The sequence below is a fragment of the Salmo trutta genome, chromosome 14 (assembly GCF_901001165.1).
Source record: "Salmo trutta chromosome 14, fSalTru1.1, whole genome shotgun sequence".
Classification (NCBI taxonomy): domain Eukaryota; kingdom Metazoa; phylum Chordata; class Actinopteri; order Salmoniformes; family Salmonidae; genus Salmo; species Salmo trutta.
In genome coordinates, this window is record NC_042970.1 from 2,788,790 (window position 1) to 2,794,194 (window position 5,405).

A 5,405-nucleotide genomic window follows, 5' to 3' on the forward strand; every position below is an offset into this window, starting at 1 on the left:
GTCATTGGCAGCAGAGAACTGGAAGGAAAGGCGGCCAAATGAGGTGTTGGCTTTGGGGATGACCAGTGAGATATTCCTGCTGGAGCGCATGCTACGGGTGGGTGCTGCTATGGTGACCAGTGAGCTGAGATAAGGCAGAGCTTTACCTAGCAACGACTTATAGATGACCTGGAGCCAGTGGGTTTGGCGACGAATGTGTAGCGAGGGCCAGCCAATGAGAGCATAAAGGTTGCAGTGGTGGGTAGTATATGAGTCTTTGATGACAAAACGGATGGCACTGTGATAGACTGCATCCAGTTTGCTGAGTAGAGTGTTGGAGGCTATTTTGTAAATGACATCGCCGAAGTCGAGGATCGGTAGGATGGTCAGTTTTACGAGGGTATGTTTGGCAGCATGAGTGAAGTATGCTTTGTTGCGAAATAAGAAGCTGATTCTAGATTTAATTTTGGATTGGAGATGCTTAACGTGAGTCTGGAAGTAGAGTTTACAGTCTAGCCAGACACCTACAGTGAGGGAAAAAAAGTATTTGATCCCCTGCTGATTTTGTACGTTTGCCCACTGACAAAGAAATGATCTGTCTATAATTTTAATGGTAGGTTTATTTGAACAGTGAGAGACAGAATAACAACAACAAAATCCAGAAAAACGCATGTCAAAAATGTTATAAATTGATTTGCATTTTAATGAGGGAAATAAGTTTTTGGCTGGTCCAGGTGCTATTTAAGAGTGGCAGGTCCAGGTGTTATTTAAGAGAGGCTGGTCCAGGTGTTATTTCAGAGTGGCTGGTCCAGGTGTTATTTAGGAGTGGCTGGTCCAGGTGTTATTTAGGAGTAGCAGGTCCAGCTGTTATTTAAGAGTGTCTGGTCCAGGTGTTATTGAAGAGTAGCAGGTCCAGGTATTATTTAAGAGAGGCAGGCCCAGGTGATATTTAAGCGTGGCAGGTCCAGGTGTTATCAAGGTGTTATTTAAGAGTGGCTGGTCCAGGTGTTATTTAAGAGTGTCTGGTCCAGGTGTTATTTAAGAGTGGCTGGTCCAGGTATTATTTAAGAGTAGCAGGTCCAGGTGTTATTTAAGAGAGGCTGGCCCAGGTGTTATTTAAGAGTGGCAGGTCCAGGTGTTATTTAAGAGAGGCAGGTCCAGGTATTATTTCAGAGTGGCTGGCCCAGGTATTATTTAAGAGTGTCTGGCCCAGGTGATATTTAAGAGTGGCTGGTCCAGGTGTTGTTTCAGAGTGGCTGGTCCAGGTGTTATTTCAGAGTGGCTGGTCCAGGTGTTATTTCAGAGTGGCAGGTCCAGGTGTTATTTAAGAGTGGCTGGTCCAGGTGTTATTTCAGAGTGTCTGGCCCAGGTGATATTTAAGAGAGGCAGGTCCAGGTATCATTTAAGAGTGGCTGGTCCAGGTGTTATTTCAGAGTGGCTGGCCCAGGTGTTATTTAAGAGTGGCTGGTCCAGGTGTTATTTCAGAGTGTCTGGCCCAGGTGATATTTAAGAGAGGCAGGTCCAGGTATTATTTAAGAGTGGCAGGCCCAGGTGTTATTTAAGAGTGTCTGGCCCAGGTGATATTTAAGAGTGGCTGGTCCAGGTGTTATTTCAGAGTGGCTGGTCCAGGTGTTATTTCAGAGTGGCTGGTCCAGGTGTTATTTCAGAGTGGCAGGTCCAGGTGTTATTTAAGAGTTGCTGGTCCAGGTGTTATTTCAGAGTGGCTGGCCCAGGTGTTATTTAAGAGTGTCTGGCCCAGGTGATATTTAAGAGTGGCTGGTCCAGGTGTTATTTCAGAGTGGCTGGTCCAGGTGTTATTTCAGAGTGGCTGGTCCAGGTGTTATTTCAGAGTGGCAGGTCCAGGTGTTATTTCAGAGTGGCTGGCCCAGGTGTTATTTAAGAGTGGCTGGCCCAGGTGTTATTTAAGAGTAGCAGGTCCAGGTGATATTTAAGAGAGGCAGGTCCAGGTGTTATTTAAGAGAGGCAGGTCCAGGTGATATTTAAGAGAGGCAGGTCCAGGTGTTATTTAAGAGAGGCAGGTCCAGGTGATATTTAAGAGAGGCAGGTCCAGGTGTTATTTAAGAGTAGCAGGCCCAGGTGTTATTTAAGAGTAGCAGGCCCAGGTGTTATTTAAGAGTGTCTGGCCCAGGTGTTATTTAAGAGTGGCAGGCCAGGTATTATTTAAGAGAGGCAGGTCCAGGTGTTATTTAAGAGTGGCAGGCCAGGTATTATTTAAGAGAGGCAGGTCCAGGTGTTATTTAAGAGTGGCAGGTCCAGGTGATATTTAAGAGTGTCTGGCCCAGGTGATATTTAAGAGTGGCAGGCCAGGTATTATTTAAGAGAGGCAGGTCCAGGTGTTATTTAAGAGTGTCTGGCCCAGGTGTTATTTAAGAATGGCAGGCCAGGTATTATTTAAGAGAGGCAGGTCCAGCTGTTATTTAAGAGTAGCAGACCCAAGTATTATTTAAGAGTGTCTGGCCCAGGTGTTATTTAAGAGTGGCAGGTCCAGGTGATATTTAAGAGTGGCAGGCCCAGGTGTTATTTAAGAGAGGCTGGCCCAGGTGTTATTTAAGAGTGGCTGGCCCCAGGTGATATTTAAGAGTGGCTGGCCCAGGTGTTATTTAAGAGTGGCTGGCCCCAGGTGATATTTAAGAGTGGCTGGCCCAGGTGTTATTTAAGAGAGGCAGGTCCAGGTGTTATTTAAGAGAGGCTGGCCCAGGTATTATTTAAGAGTGGCTGGCCCAGGTGTTATTTAAGAGTAGCAGGCCCAGTGCTCCAGTTGAGCTTGATGTTGGCAGAGCTACACTTCCCGTCAGCTGAAGTGTGATTTTGAGCTCAACCTGTGTAAATTAGAAATAATCCTGAGTTTTGGTTTCCCCTGATTGTTTTTGCTCCATATTCTTTTTACTCTCTATCCAAAGTTGTTGAGGGCTTCTTCTTTTTTTGTCTTTCCAGCGCAAACCTAGTGGGCATCCATGGTGGGTATCTGTTAGAGCCCCTTACTGGTGGCTTTGCCAGCTTTCAGTGGGCCACATGGGCGCCTTTCAGAACCCATTTGATTTGTTGTCAGCTTTTTTCTTTGTTAGTTCCCTTTTGTGAGTTACGTTCCCACAAGACAAAATGTAACACTTTATATTGTTCTTTTAATTTACGTTTCTGGTGTGCTATCTTGTTATTTGTATTATTACATTGCTATTGATTACTGCGTTGTTAGGTTTAAGGCATTCTGGCAATCTGTTTCCTGTTTCCTGTTCTGTTAATTATAATTGTTTTCATCCAAGAGGCTATAACTGGGCAAAGCCTCTACTATGGAGATGACTGTTAGATAATGTAGGACTTAAGTTATGTTGCCTCTTCTCTGCCTTCTTAATTGCTTTAGTGTAGTCATGGTTACTAAGTGTGGAACAGTGATGGGAACTTAAACCCCTTAAACCTCAACCTGGTCTGTGGAGCAGCCAACATAGGCCTGCAGCATGCTTTAACCATTACAGACGTCAAGGACCAATGGCATACTCCATCTCAATACCATTTACAATAATTGTTCTTAAGTCATCAAATGTGCATGGAAGAAACATGTATAAAGAATGCATATAATTGACTAGGCACGGTGGTCTGTGGTCATTAGCTTGGGTTGGACAGGCATAACGACCAGCTTCATTCCCTCCTGGTCTCCCTGATCTCAGAAGGTTGGACAGGCATAATGACCAGCTTCATTCCCTCCTGGTCTCCCTGATCTCAGAAGGTTGGACAGGCATAACGACCAGCTTCATTCCCTCCTGGTCTCCCTGGTCTCAGTAGGTTGGACAGGCATAACGACCTGCTTCATTCCCTCCTGGTCTCAGAAGGTTGGACAGGCATAACAACCAGCTTCATTCCCTCCTGGTCTCCCTGATCTCAGTAGGTTGGACAGGCATAACGACCTGCTTCATTACCTCCTGGTCTCAGAAGGTTGGACAGGCATAACGACCAGCTTCATTACCTCCTGGTCTCAGAAGGTTGGACAGGCATAACGACCAGCTTCATTCCCTCCTGGTCTCCCTGATCTCAGAAGGTTGGACAGGCATAACGACCAGCTTCATTCCCTCCTGGTCTCCCTGATCTCAGAAGGCAATTGTTTTTAATTACCCTAACTTCCTCAGCATGTCCAACCAATCCTTTCTCGTTGGGTTTGATTGCAAGGCTATAGAAACATTCATACTGGATTAAAAGAGGTCCACAGAGCGCAAATATCCCAAATATAATGCTTTAAAACAGAGGTCCTGAGCGTGCGCATGTGTGTGAGACAACTCCCAGATGTGCGTCATCTGGACGGAGGGGAACGTTCTTCCTGTGTGTGTGTGTGTGTGTGTGTGTGTGTGTGTGTGTGTGTGTGTGTGTGTGTGTGTGTGTGTGTGTGTGTGTGTGTGTGTGTGTGTGTGTGTGTGTGTGTCTGTGTGTGAATGTGTGTGTGTGTCTGTGTGTGAATGTGTGTGTGTTAGTGTGTGTGTGCACAACAATGGACACAAATGAAAAGACAGATTTTCCACGAGGACAGTGGATCAAACACCACCTACCATTAACATCCAGTATGCAACCTCTCTCTGGCCAGTATAGGGAGTGTTACTGTATGACTATGTGTTGTTGATGAGTCAGAGGAATAGACAAACACAGTCTCTGTATCCCGAATCGCACCCTATTTCCTAAGGGCCCTGGTCAAAAGTAGTGCACTAAATAGGGAATAGGGCACTGGTCAAAAGTAGTGCACTAAATAGGGATTAGGGTGTCATTTGGGATGCACTACAGACAGAGACACCCATAAACAGGTGTTGTAGATCCCAGATGTAAGGATATATATTTTCCCTGTGGTTTGAAACTCCTATGATTGACATTGTTTTGTATTAAAATAAAAAGAGATTTGAATCAATGTAAGATGTCGCCGACAGATAGGGCAGCTCTGCTTCGAGCTCCTAAGCAATTTTGCAGTATTTTGTTTTTTAAATGTGTTATTTCTTACATTATTAGCCCAGGACATTTTTTGTGTTACATACAACCGGAAAGAACTTTTGGATATCAGAAAGGCATCAGCATTACCAGCATTACAACCAGGAATACGAGTTTCCCGAATTGGATCCTTTGTTTGTACCCTCCAGGTCAATTGAACTGATTCCAGAGGCTGATCCAAAACACTTCCGGAGGAGAAGAAGTATTCGGAATGGACTCCTAGTCTGACTCAGGAGGCGCATACTCCAACCACCGCTTCCGAGTATATTACTCGCTAACAGTCTCTGGATAATAAAGTTGATGAGCTCAGGGCGAGGATCTCCTTACAGAGAGACATCAGGGATTGTAACATACTCTGTTTCACTGAAACATGGTTCTCTCAGGATATGCTGTCTGAGTCCGTACAGCCAGTTGGGTTCTCAGCTCATCGCGCAGACAGGAATAAA